Genomic DNA, 14,756 nt, shown 5'->3' with positions numbered 1-14,756 from the left:
GACCAAGGAAAGCTGCCTCAGGACCTTCGTGATGCCATCATCATCACCCTGTACAAAAACAAAGGCGAGAAATCAGACTGCTCAAACTACAGGGGAATCACGCTGCTCTCCATTGCAGGCAAAATCTTCGCTAGGATTCTCCTAAATAGAATAATACCTAGTGTCGCCGAGAATATTCTCCCAGAATCACAGTGCGGCTTTCGCGCAAACAGAGGAACTACTGACATGGTCTTTGCCCTCAGACAGCTCCAAGAAAAGTGCAGAGAACAAAACAAAGGACTATACATCACCTTTGTTGACCTCACCAAAGCCTTCGACACCGTGAGTAGGAAAGGGCTTTGGCAAATACGAGAGCGCCTCGGATGCCCCCCAAAGTTCCTCAACATGGTTATCCAACTGCACGAAAACCAACAAGGTCAGGTCAGATACAGCAATGAGCTCTCTGAACCCTTCTCCATTAACAATGGCATGAAGCAAGCCTGCGTTCTCGCACCAACCCTCTTTTCAATCTTCTTCAGCATGATGCTGAAACAAGCCATGAAAGACCTCAACAGTGAAGACGCTGTTTACATCCGGTACCGCACGGATGGTAGCCTCTTCAATCTGAGGCGCCTGCAAGCTCACACCAAGACACAAGAGCAACTTGTCCGTGAAATACTCTTTGCAGACGATGCCGCTTTAGTTGCCCATTCAGAGCCAGCTCTTCAGCGCTTGACGTCCTGTTTTGCGGAAACTGCCAAAATGTTTGGCCTGGAAGTCAGCCTGAAGAAAACTGAGGTCCTCCATCAGCCAGCTCCCGACCATGACTACCGGCCCCCCCCACATCTTCATCGGGCACACAAAACTCAAAGCGGTCAACCAGTTTACCTATCTTGGCTGCACCATTTCATCGGATGCAAGAATCGACAACGAGATAGACAACAGACTCGCCAAGGCAAATAGCGCCTTTGGAAGACTACACAAAACAGTCTGGAAAAACAACCAACTGAAAAACCTCACAAAGATTAGCGTATACAGAGCCGTTGTCATACCCACACTCCTGCTCGGCTCCGAATCATGGGTCCTTTACCAGCATCACCTACGGCTCCTAGAACTCTTCCACCAGCGTTGTCTCCGCTCCATCCTCAACATTCATTGGAGCAACTTCATCTCCAACATTTAAGTATTCAAGATGGCAGAGGCCGACAGCATCGAATCCACGCTGCTGAAGATCCAACTGCGCTGGGTAGGTCACGTCTCCAGAATGGAGGACCATCGCCTTCCCAAGATCGTGTTCTATGGCGAGCTCTCCACTGGCCACCGAGACAGAGGTGCACCAAAGAAGAGGTACAAGGACTGCCTAAATAAGCTCTTGGTGCCTGCCACATTGACCATCGCCAGTGGGCTGATATCGCCTCAAACCGTGCATCTTGGCGCCTCACAGTTCGGCGGGCAGCAGCCTCCTTTGAAGAATACCGCGGAGCCCACCTCACTGTCAAAACACAAAGGAGGAAAAACCCAACCCCAACCCACCAATTTTCCCTTGCAACCGCTGCAACCGTGTTTGCCTGTCCCGCATCGGACTTGTCAGCCACAAACGAGCCTGCAGCTGATGTTGACATTACCCCTCCATAAATCTTCGTCCGCGAAGCCAAGCCAAAGATATAAGACTTGTACAATCAGATGACAATAAACTTCTGTGCAGATGCAGAATCTAATAAATAAGGGAGGGTGATAAGTAGGGCCAGATAAGCAGATGGAACTAATTGTGGGAGGATGTAGGAGAATCAGGTATAGTGTGTGGGTTCTAGGCATTTGCCATTGTGCCATCAAACATTGTCAGGTAATTCTGGGGAATGATGGAGGAAATGTTGGGGTGGGAATGGATGTGCAGCTCAGCAGAACATTGGCTGGGCTCACTCATCTCTCAGGTGTCTCTGCACCTCACTGGGCAGCTCCTGCATGCTGAGGGTCAACCAAACATTCTTCCATCACTAACTTGTCTTAAGTGTGGCAGGGGGCAGTAAGACAAATCTACTTCTCACCAATGTGGTGAAGGAAATGCCAAAAATGGTCTAATCCCTCGGATTTTTGAGGTATGAAGTACAATTTCAGAAGTTGAATAAATTCACTGAGGGATTAAAAAGACAAGATGAACATTTTGCTTTGAATCAGTGGAAAAAAATCCAATAGAGGATGATTATAGGTGGGAGAATGTTCAAACATATTGAACAAAAAGTGGTTTCTTGCTTGACATAGAATGAATTGTCACTTGGATGAGAGTATTTTTCATAATGAATTGTAAAGTTTCTTTTAATCTAATATGGAGCTTGTAGCCCAAAACATAGGATATTTAAGATGGACAGAAGAATTTTGCGCAAAATGTCAATTTTTACAGAAAACTACAATTAATAAAGTTAAAAGTTTAGATTTATTGTCAGAGTACATACATGACATCACATACAAGCCTGAGATTCTTTTTTTCTGTGGGTGAGGCAGAATTAACACTTATTGGTAGTACAAAGAAAAACTGTACTGGAAGCTATGTTAATGTAGACAAATAATGTAAACAAAGAAAAAAATCAATAAAGTGCAAAAGTAAGAGTTCCTGATGAGTTTGTCTTTGAGGAGTCTGATGGTGGAGGAGTCACAGCTGTTCCTGAACCTGGTGGAGTGAGTCTTGTGGCACCGATACCTCTTTCCTGATGGTAACAGTGAGAACAGAGCGGGTGCCAGGTGGTGTGGATCCTTGATGGTATCCTCTCTGATGGTAGCGTTTCATGTAGATGCTCTCTATAGGGAGAGATTTCCACTCTTGGGTATTGCTGTCCCCATATGATGCAGCTGGTCAGCCCACTTCCCATCATACATCTGATTTCCATTCTGACCAACCGGTCGGATCTTCAAATGGACGTAAGTTGGATGTATATTGCTCAGGGCCGACATATTTTTAAACTGAAGCTGCAGTTTGTGCATGGACCAGCCCACCAGTTGTCCACTACCACTGGCACCTGGCCTGTGCTCACCTCCCCGACTTCGAACACTAGATCCACCACCAGTTTCATGTCCCCAAAATGGAACAGAGTCTCAGTGCCCTCCCAACCCGTGGTCCATTAAAATAAACATCCCTGGATCCCCGGGATCTGACGCGTAATTTTTATATTTGCATATATTTTTTCTTAATTTTTAAAATTTAAGATTTTATTTCGGTCATATGTACAGATGGTCGTGTGTCACCTAGGTCATAAGTAGAGGACCACCTATATAGCAGGTAACACGCCCTTTCAGCCCACAAACCTGTGCTGCCCCAATTACACTCAATTGACCTACAAACCCTGGTATGTTTGGTAGTAGGAAACTGGAGCCCCTGAGAAAATCCAGACACGGGGAGAATGTACAGCATGGGATTCGAACCCTGGTCCCGATTGCTGGCGCTGTAAAAGCATTGCACTTACCGCTATTCTAACCATGAAATTTTTAAGTGTTTCCGATGTCATACCAAACCTCCACAAACTCCTGAGGAAGTAAAGGTGCTGACGTGCTTTCTTTATTATGCTATCAGTGTGTTGGCCCAGGAAAGATCCTCTGAGATGGTGACTCCCTAGAGTTAAATTTGCTCACCCTCTCCACCTCTGATCCCCCAATGAACTCTGGGTTTTCCCCTCCTGAAGTCTTTGGTTTTGGTAACATTGAGCCAACACAGTGGTTGGATATGGGTGTCATGTGCTTTCAGTCCTATACTGTATGTTCACTAATTGGACTGTAATTAAAATATTTTAGTTTTCATTTTCAAAACTTATAGAAATTCAAACAAACAACACCATCTCTTTCAGCATTAATATAACACAAAGAGTCTGTTTTAACTCCCTCCCCACCCACCCTTGCCCCGATACATTAAAGAATAAAGTCATATCACTTATACAGATACTGGTGGGGTCAACGACCCCAACTGAATCCTGGGAAAAGCCTAGGAGAAACGTAGGTCTCCAAGTAACCAAAGGTAAGGAATAAAAAGAAAAAAAAACTAACAGAGCCCGTCATCTGCGCCATGTCCCACTTCATTGATCCTAATCGTTTCCCTGCTGGGGCGGATTGTTTCTGTACTTTTGTTCCAAAGGGGGATAATCGTATCTGCGTACCAATATATTCCAGATAGGGTTGCCATGCTCTAATGAATGTGTCGTGTTTCCTCCTTAAATTGTACGTGATTTTCTCCGGGGGAATCCAACTCTGCATTTCCATATTCCATCCTGTAATATTTAGTTGAGAGTTGGATTTCCAAGTGACCGCTATACATTTCCTAGCTACCGACAAGGCGACTGTCACAAACTGAATTTGGTACTTGAATAGTTTAAAACACACATCCATAATGTTTCCCTGTGGAAAATCCACTTCAGTAATTTATTTTCAACATGTCCCCCAGGTCCTCCCAGAAGGATTTCACCTTTGTATACAGCCAGGTTGAGTGGATAAAGGTTACAATCTCCACACCACACCTAAAGCACATTTCTGAAATTTCTGATTTAGTGAGCTTTTTGTGGTGTGAAGAACAGTTGATGCAGGAAATTGCATTGCACCAACCTGTACCTGGCATTAATAACACCTGTCATGCTGTCCAGATGCAGATCTGACCAGCACCACTCGTGGATTGTTGTGCCCAAGCCCGTCTCCCACCTTTCCCTCGACCTGTGTAAGCCCAGCTTCAGGCCATCGCTTTGGAATATAAAATAGATTATCGAGATAAACTTACTCACACTGCCCTTTCGAAATAGAATCATATTGGCAGGGTTATAGATGGTCCCAATTTGATGACATTGGCCAGCCTTATAATTCCTTGAGCAGAGAAGGAGTTCTTATTTTTACAGAAATTCCTAATTCCTTTTCTTGAAAATGAGCTATTTCTTCAATTTCAGCCAAGAGTCAAGAAAATACTAAATTTCGTACAATATTCTTTCCTAGCATGAATTTGTCAGCACTCTAACAAAAATAACTCTGGTAGGATTTCCATCTCCTCCCTCTGTTCTGCCTGTGGTATTATTTAGCTGGTTCTGGATTTATTCTGTTAGTGAGTTTGAGGACTTTAATCCTCCACTACTTGAAGCTGTGTTCATTAAAATACGTGGGTTTCATTCAGCAAGGCAGATGTGGTGGATTGTTAAGGAAGATTGACAGTAGTGATGGGTCCTCTACAAAAAGGCCCCCTCTATTCTGTCACTTTTCTCTTAGCTCTGCAAATGTGGAAAGATGTTTTACAAATTGAAAGGTGCTATTAATCAATCCAGCTCTAGGGAGATTAAGAATGTCAAGTTCAAAGCATCAAATGCCCATCACCTGCTTTTGATATAGTTGTATCTCTTTCAGAAAACAAGCATCTTTCACAGATGAGCCATCGATCATAGTCAGACGGCTCCAAAATCTACAAATTCTCAGAATGATGTCCTCAGAATTTTTCTAAGATTTAATAAATCAGTAATAAATTGCGCATCTTTCGACACTTGATGTATTTATTTATTTATTTTCGAAGGTTTGCAAGTACTTGTATGAAATCAGCATTTTTACGTCTCTGCAGTTTGAATGGTGAGGCTGATAGGGTTGTGTGTGTGGGGTGGGGGGGGGTGGTGGTGGGAGTGGTTAAGGTGATGTAGAATGTTCAGGTGACATCTCTGAATGTCCTGGTGATTCTAACAACTTCACCACCCATAAATGATGCTATTGGTTTGTAAATTATTACCTCTGGCATTTTCGTTCAATATTATTGAATGGTTGTGGTAGAAATAGTGCAGTAGATGGGTGGCCCTTTCCCCTAATGGTGAAACACTTTGCAGCTTAGAACATTACAGGCTGAAGTTGTCATTTATCAGCCGAAAACTGAACTGGATTCAAATCCATGATTATACATTAAAATAAAAGGAAAATAAAGCATTTAGAAATCTGAAGCACAAGGCAGTAAACACTCAACAGGCCTAGTTAATAGCAGCTGTTGGGTTTTACTATATTTGAAACTTTAACCTCTGTTATCCAGAATTCAAGCAATGGGCAAATAAATTGTGGAAAATAAATAGGTAAAAAATAGGGAGGTTTAAAATTGGTGCACCTCACTGTTAGTTCACCAATCCATGCAACACACAATCTCAAGCAACTGGAAAATTCACTTATCTGGAATTTATCAATCCCCGTAGGTACTGGATATCAGGTGTTTTACTGTATAAAAATGGAATTAGAGGAGAACACCTGTCAATATAGGGATTGATTTCTTTAGTAGCATAATGATTTATCACCTGGGACCATAAGAGTGGCAGAGAAGATTACTGGTGTCTCCTTTCTCCTCCCCCCCCACCCCCCCATTGATGTGATCTACTGGGATCATTGTCTGAAGAGGAAACACAAGATCCTTGAGGACCCCTTCCACCCTGTCGGGGAAGAGACACAGGAGGATCAGAGCCAGCACCGCCAGGCTGAGGAACTGGTTCTTCCCATCGGCCGTGAAAATGCAGAACAAAGGAACTGCTCGCACTAACCCTCCGAAACTCTCATTTGTGCAAAACAATATTTATTTATTTTTATAAATATAGTAATTGTCCTGCATATGTATTGTTTGACTACGTATGTGTTATGTCTGTGTGTCTGCGTGTTTTGCACTGAGGAACAGAGAACGCTGTTTCATCAGGTTGTACTTGTACAATCAGATGACAATAGACTTGACTTGATGGCAACTGTTTTGAAAGCAATGGTGTTCATGTGAATATTTAACTTAATTAATGAAAGAACAATATCAACTGTGAGGCTTTTGAGTCAACTATTTCAGTTCACCAGATGACCTGCCCTCAGACTGGAATTTTTGGTGATCAAATCCATTGAAGAAAGCAAGACTGTGCAATAAATATCTCCTTCAGTTACTTGAACAGAGATAAGAATTATAATTAAGTATTAGTGATGTATTGTGTGGATCACCTTGGTGTAATCAATTTCATAAATATGTTTTGTTGGATGAATATCAATCTTTCGAAGTGGTGAGGCAGGTATCAATTTATTGTAAAAGGAAATTTGAACTAAAGCCTGTTCTACCAACACACCTTTTGGTATGAAATTCTTTGCTGTGAGGTGGGGTTGATTCTACCTGATAAACTTGGGAGATTCCTGGGTGAGTTCACATTGACGCAAACCTACATGGTGTGTCCTAACTACTACAATTATTCTTCTACACCTGCATCGATCTAACAGTACTCGAGAAAGCAGCACATAAAGACCATTGTTTTTATTCTTGACTGTGTTCTGGAATCAATACAATCCACAATAAGAAAGTTACCTGCACTTAGATAGCAACTTTAATATAAGGAAATACTTCAGAAAAGAGAACAAATGATTCGTTGGGCTGCATTGAAATGATGGGCGTTTTAAATATACAAAGCTAGAGAATTCAAGTGATGAAATTTTGGAGAATAGGCCAAGATGGCAGGTTGCTCTGGGGTAACTGGAGGATGTGTAAATACCTGAAGACAAAAATGGAAGAGTAAAAGCCCATTGTCACAATAGGTATTCACATCTACTGGAGATTAAAGCCATGCTTAAAATCCGTAAACAATTCAGAACCAAAGGCAGTGCCGTGCTGGTGCTTTCAAAAGCAGTAAGCCATCAGCAGGGGAGAGCACGATCTTTCAGTATAATTCAGTTGGTTGCTAAGCTTGATCCGATTAGCTGACATTCTTCTCCTTACCAGTCACTCGTCCTTGGCCTGTAATTGTTAATACCATTTCTGAGGCCAAGTTGAATATTTAAGTTATTTAGAAGTTAAAAAGTTTAGCTTACCTTGATAAAGACAATTGGAAGAAATTGAAAAACAACAGTAGACTCAGCAAATCCAGTTGAAGATGACAGTAGACCAACATGAACTCAGTGATTCTCAAAAATATTTTGGCCTCGTCAATTCAGGAAATTCTCATTAACCTGGTGTGTTCATCTTTGGAGCATATGCTAGGAGAGGATCACATGGCTAGTAGACACCTTTACATTCCATTGTACTACTTGAGAGCAGTAAATTTTCTTGATGGATGACCTCAACATTAAACTCAGACCCACTATATCTCTCGGCAGACCCTCTGCGCATCCTCTGCACCATTTGCTTTTCAACGATCCATCGTTTTAAGGCATAAATAGAATGACCAGAAATTCCAATGTTGAAACGGGTGCCGTGATTGAAAAGTGATTTCACACATGAAGAAGAAATGAATACTCTTGCCCTGTCGTCGATGATTGCAACTTCCTCAAGGGCGCCTCTTTCTTCCTTAATTTTGGTGAGACCCTCAAGTCCTGTGAAACAACTGATGTCATCGCAAATGTGCGTCATCTGCTCAGCAACGTGTCAGTTAGAAATCATCATCAATCTGCTCAATTACTACTTTCGTGTTGTACTCCAGGCATAGCCCTACCAGTACCCTGTACAGTTACAGCAGGACATCTTTGCCCTTAAATTCAATCCGTCCAGCAATGAAGGCCATCATTCCATTTGCCGCCTTGATAACTTTGTTGCACCTTCAACCCAGCATTTTGTGATTTATGCACAGACACCCCCAGGGCCCTCTTCATGATAGCAGACCATAGTATTTCACCATCCCTGCAATATCTAATGTTTTATTTCTCCTTCCAAAATGGATGACCTCAACATTAAACTCAGACCCACTATATCTCTCGGCAGACCCTCTGCGCATCCTCTGCACCATTTGCTTTTTCACCTTTTTTAGTGTCAGGAACCACCTTCAATATATTCTTAAGGGTTGAAATTGTCTGATGAGATTCATTCGTGTTGTACTGGATGTTAAAGCATAAACAGAAGCAGTACAGAGCTTTTTCATTCAACAGATCAGATCAGATACTATTTATTGTCATGTGATAAAACAAAAATTTAATATTACACAAAATATTCTGGCACGAGGTGGATAAAGATTCTCCATTCATGTTGCCTGGTGCAACTTAGTTAGAGAAAAAGAAGCAAGAGAGAATCCCTCCAGAGTCACCAAGTGTCTGTGGATTCATCTCCAGTGTTCCTGTTGCCTCTACAGCCACACAGGACTCCAGTTCTGTTCAAACCATCGGTGTACCGCGCTCCAGATCCAAATGTCCAACACATTTTAGCTTTTAGTGCCCAGGGCAATTTGGGAGCCCTCCTTGCCCTCAGCACTCACTCAAATCTCGGTTCTGATACCTGGTTATCATGAGCCAATCTCAGGCAACCCTTCGACTGCGTTGCCAACAGCTCCCTGCCTGTCTGTGCATGTCCTCACTGGTCCGCCACCAGGGTCATTGCTCTGTAGGTCATCTCCTCTACTCCTCCTTCTCAATGGGGGAGGGTGGGGGGTGTTTTCTCATTACTGGTGTCCTGTTCCAGTCTGCTGTTTCCCCTGGAGTCTGCAACCCCTCATGCCGCTGCTGAACACAGGCGCCGCCATCTTGGGCCCAGACCCATGGTTGCAGAATTTTGAAGTAAAACATCTTTAACAGTCATCGGCAGTAGGATAGGATGGTAGGTCCCTACAGGGAAGTGTTTCCACTCCTCGCTCTCCTGGGGTCTGCTCCAGCGGCAGCATTACCGTGACAGCAGGTCCGGCTTCACCCAGTAACAGACAAGATTAGAGATGTCCTGCACTGATGATCAGTCTCTGACACCATTGACAGAAAGAAAGCATCCCCAAGTCTAGTGCTTTGTTTTGAATGGAATTAATCGTTACTGCATTTTTTCTAGATTGGCCTGACATGGCCATAATTTTGCACCCTATGCTATAAAAGGCATGAATAAAGGCATTTATTATTTTATATCATGCTTTTCTGCATCCCAGCTTAGAAAGGAATAGCATTTATTTATGTGCATATTTGATTAGGTTGTTGCAGAAACTTACAAATCGTAAGTCCGATGCCTCATGTGCCAGGCTGCTGCTCATTGACCTCAGCTCGGCGCCTATTACACTCATTCCCCAAAGACTGGTGGAGAACCTGTTCTCACTGAGATTCAACACCCCTTTCTATGACAGGAATTGGCCTCATCAGGAACGACAACGTGCCATACTACAGAGAAGAAGTAAAAAATCTCATGATATGGTGGGAGAGTCACAACCTGAGTCTCAACGTGGACAAGACGAAGGAGATGATCATTGAATTCAGGAGGACCAGTAATGGCCACCCTCCAGTATACATTAATAACTCTGTAGTGGAGAGGTTAGAGAGCTCCAAGTGGACCAAAGGAACTGCTCTTACTAACCATCCGAGACTCTAATAATAATATTTATGAATATGTATATATAAATACTTGTCTTGTCTTGCATATGTATTTTTGTCTGTGTTATGCCTGATTGTGTGTCTGTATGTTTCAAAACGAAGTCTGAAGAACGCTGGTTCGTCGGGTTGTACTTATGCAATCAGATGACAATAAACTTGACTTGACATATTACTCAATTTATTTCAATTTTAATGTCCCATTGTTGGTTAAAAAGGATATAAACTTTTTTGAAAATATCAACATTTATTTTTCTATTACTTTTTAGTTGAGTGACGTGGTCATGTTATTTGTGACAATTCCCATCAACACCATATAATCAGATCCCTGTTACCTAATGCTATTTATGACACAGTAAATGCACAACAATTATGTCGTCTTCCCATTTATCAAAACAACAAATTACCTTTGTGTTACTATTTGATGAGAATGACTTAGCTGAAAATGAACTGTTCTTTTTATCAGTGTTATTGAGCTGTATAAAACTTTTATTTGAATTATTAAACAGATAGTTTTCTTAGGAACATAAAAGATCATGTTGGATTTTTGAGTAAATTATGAATGGATTGGGTCCTGACCAAATGACATCTCCCAACAAAAGCTAAAGTGCAGATTTAATGTTCTTCTTGAAGAATATTGCAGTGAATTGCTTTTATTTCTGCCTCAAGAGAAAGTTAATTGGTCATTGGCTCTAGAAAACCTCACAATTCAATAGGCAATATGTATAGCCCCTTTTCCACTGGCACCTTGTCCCAGGAATTGACAGGGAATTAACTGGGAGAGGGTCCAGTGGAAAAGGAAAACAGTCAGCACGCCGGTCATTTCACACCAGGGATTGACGGCCTCGACCCCTACTCATATCCTCGGCATTAGCTGACACCGGTGTGCCGATTAAACCAGTGGAAAGTCACCTGTTCCAGTTGAAGATAGGCACTGGGGATGAGTGTGTTCAGTCAGTGAGTAGTCATTGTCGCGTTAAAGGTGGCCCAGTGGAACCAGCACAAGTGGCTTCCTATCCCACGGCCAATTAACTGGGATACCAGTGGAAAAAAAGGACTCAAAACTGGTTTTACTTTCCGTTCTGGCTTATTTTCTTTAAATTGAGTTTAGTTTCAAGAACTGATTTCTTTATTGTTTTTAAAAATACCGAGGAGGAGAATGTTGAAGATATCCTTGAATATTTTTCCAAATTGGTCAGCACAGGTTTTCAGTACTTCGCCAGGTACTCTGTCTGGACCAAATGTTCTCCTTGGATTTACTCTCCAAAAAGCAGCCCTCACGTCATCTTTGGACACTGACAGTAGAGGATCATCAGGGGATGTTCGGGTGTGCAGTGCGTCTTCCTTATTCTAGTGGTCTGAACAGGTGTAGAAGGCATTGTGCTCATCTGGGAATGAAGCTTTGGGGTCTCCTATTGCATCAGATTTGGCCTTGTTGCAGGTTATGTCATTTAGAACTTAGCTCAGCTGTTGGGAACCATTTGTTGTTTCTATTGTCTTCCAGAAATCCAGTTCAGTATCCAGCGTGTCGCACAATGTCACAGAACGCAGATGGGGTTCTATTTTCAAGGGTGGGACTTCTGCTTTCACCTGGAGATACTAATTTTGCAGTAAAAGGGTGAGCAAGTTCTGGTCCAGTGTGTTGTAAAACTAACAAGATGCATTCTGCTTTGCACTTTGTGGAATAGGACATGTACTCTGCATTATATTGACTGAAGATGTAAAAGTTCTGGATTAGCATTAGATATTTCCAAAGAGTTAATTGATAATAATATTCTTTGTGGATAATCGAACTAGAAGTAAATAATTTGTCAGTTGCTGGTGGAAGTTTGCTGTGATAAAGGGTGAAATAAGGGTAAGAAGAGTTCCAGTTTCAAGCTTGTTTATCAAGTGCTTTCTAGGCTGTAATTAGCCATAAACAGTACCCTAATGGGTTTCATTAGAAATGTCCACTGTAGTTCCTGAGCTGTGTTACCGCAGTGCGATCCCGTCGAAAAACATCGACTGCTTGCTGTGACACAGGCACTAGTACAGACTGCACATTCAAATGAATCGCTGCTGAGGAAATCACTCACCTTCCACACTGGGAGATAATGTGCCTGTGTTTATTCTCTGACAGTGAGTGCAATCATAAGGTAGTTCTGTGTAGGAGAACTAACCTGCTGGAAATATAAAATAAAAGCAGAAAATGCTGGAAGCTCTCAGCAGGTTGGGCAACCACTGCAGAGAGAGTGAGAGGGATCGAGTTAACATTTCAGGTCAATGATCTTTCATCAGGACTGATAAAGGGTCATTGACCAAAATGTTAGCACTGTTCCTCTCTCAGCATATACTCTCTGGCCTGCTGAGTGTCTCTCATGCTCCCTGTTTATGTGAGAATATCTATCATTCCTGGATACTAAATCACCGAGGATTGAAGTGACTTGCAGCATTTTGTTTTTTACTGTTGGGTCCATCAGGCTTGAGATAGTGGCTTCAATCTGAGGGAGAGTAGTGGCAGCAAAAGCCCATGCTCGTGGCTGTCCCAGTTGCATTCACTGCGCTTGAAGGGGAACTGAACCATGCTGGTGCAGAGCTTGTTTTTCTTCTCCTCTGCGCATGTTCAAGATTCTTTTTATTGCCATGCAATAAAACAGAACATGCAAGATTCCATGACATTTCCTTTAGTGTTCTGTAAGATTAGTTACTTCTCTTGGCCTTCTTTCTAAGCAACTGGCAGTCCACAGACTGTGATTCTGAGCAGCTGATATCAATGTCCAGTCTATTAAAATGCTGCTCACAGATGAGATCGAAGTGTCGGCTCAGATAACCAATTGGCTTGTTTATCTGAGGCTCCATTAAGACCATCTGTGGGGATTCTCCGATTGTTCACCCGGGAAACAAATAAACATGCAACTACAGCGAAGGTTGGGACTACCCAGAACGTCAAGCAGCTGCAGAAGAAACCAAGTCAGTACCTTCGATCGAAGAACTTTCATCAGAATGGATGGCATGTTGCTGATAAGACAAACTTTATATTCCACATTGACATTCTCCAAGCAGGCAGCACTGAATTCAAGTTCAGATTTATTTATCATCTGATAGTACAAGTGCAACTGGACGAAACAGCATTCTCCGGTCCTCGGTACAAAACAAGCAGACACACAACCAGACATATCACATACAAACAATACATATGCAGGACAAACATATATAAAATAAATAATTATTGTTTAATAAGTAGTCGAGTCTTGGGGGTGGGGGGTTAGTGTGAGTTTAGTCGTTCAGCATTCTCACTGCCTATGGGAGAAGCTGTTCCTCAGCCTAACGGGACTGGCTCTCATATTTCTGTATCACCATGGGAAATAACCTTGCCAGGCTCTGTCCAGGCTTTTCGGCATTCAAAATGCCTCTATGAGGTCCCCCCTCATCTTTCAGTACTCCGAGTACAGTCCAAGAACCGACAAATGTTCCTCAAATTTTAACCCTTTCATTCCTTGGATCATTCCAGAAAATCTTCTTTGAACCCCGTCCAATGCCAACATGTATTTTCTCAAAAAAGGTACCCAAAACTACACAGTATTCCAAGTAAGGTCTCATTAGTGCTTTATAGAGTCTCAACATTACATCCCTGCTCTTATATGCTATTCCTCTAGAAATTAATGCCAATATTGCATTCACCTTCTTCAGTACCAACTCAACCTGGAGGTCAACCTTTAGGGTATCCTGCCTGAGGAGTGTAGAAATGTCTTCTATTAGAAAAACAGTGAATCCTTGGTTTTCTCTGCTCCTGGGGGTGGAGGAAGCCAGGGCATTAGATATATTTAAGGTAGAGGTCGATAAGATTGAAGGTTATGGGCAGGGTGCAGGTAGATGTGACTAGAGGAGAGGACAGCTCGGTGCGGACTAGAAAGGCCAAAATGGCCTGTTTCCGTGCTGTCATTGTTATAGGGTTATATATAAGAGGTGTAGAAGCCAGCATTGATCAACATGTTGAATGGTGGGGCTGGATTGAGCCTGGTGGACAGCTCCTGCTCCTATATTCTTGTGGTCACTGAAGTGCCAGTTGATGAAGTCGACAAAGACGATGCAGTCAAACAATAATCATGGCTTTTATTAGCAGAAACTCATGGTACAATAATGAAATACAATAGTTTCATATACAGTTATACCCAAGGCTTGTGCCCTTAACAGTAGAGATAATGCACAGCCAATGTTAGTCCAGTAAGGCTTGCCAGAGGGGAGACAGGCAGCTTGCAGACATTGACCACAGTCATATGGAGAGTTGTACTCCAGAGAAATATCTATCTTTGGAACAGTCACCAATGCCCAGAGAAAACTGACTAAGCCAATGGGAATAAGCAGGCACGGACCTCAACAAAGCCACAATTGACATAGTATTTGAGAAATCTTGGAGAAGGATGAAATTCCACCTTAAACAATCAAATATGTAAAAGCATCCTTGGTGGAACAGCTCCATGGACTCCACTGCCTGTGCTGGAAGGAAGTGGCTCCATAAGCTATGAGAAATTCCA

Source organism: Narcine bancroftii, chromosome 3, assembly GCF_036971445.1.
Source record: "Narcine bancroftii isolate sNarBan1 chromosome 3, sNarBan1.hap1, whole genome shotgun sequence".
NCBI classification, from domain to species: Eukaryota; Metazoa; Chordata; class Chondrichthyes; order Torpediniformes; family Narcinidae; genus Narcine; species Narcine bancroftii.
Note: the sequence above shows the minus strand (reverse complement) of the source record.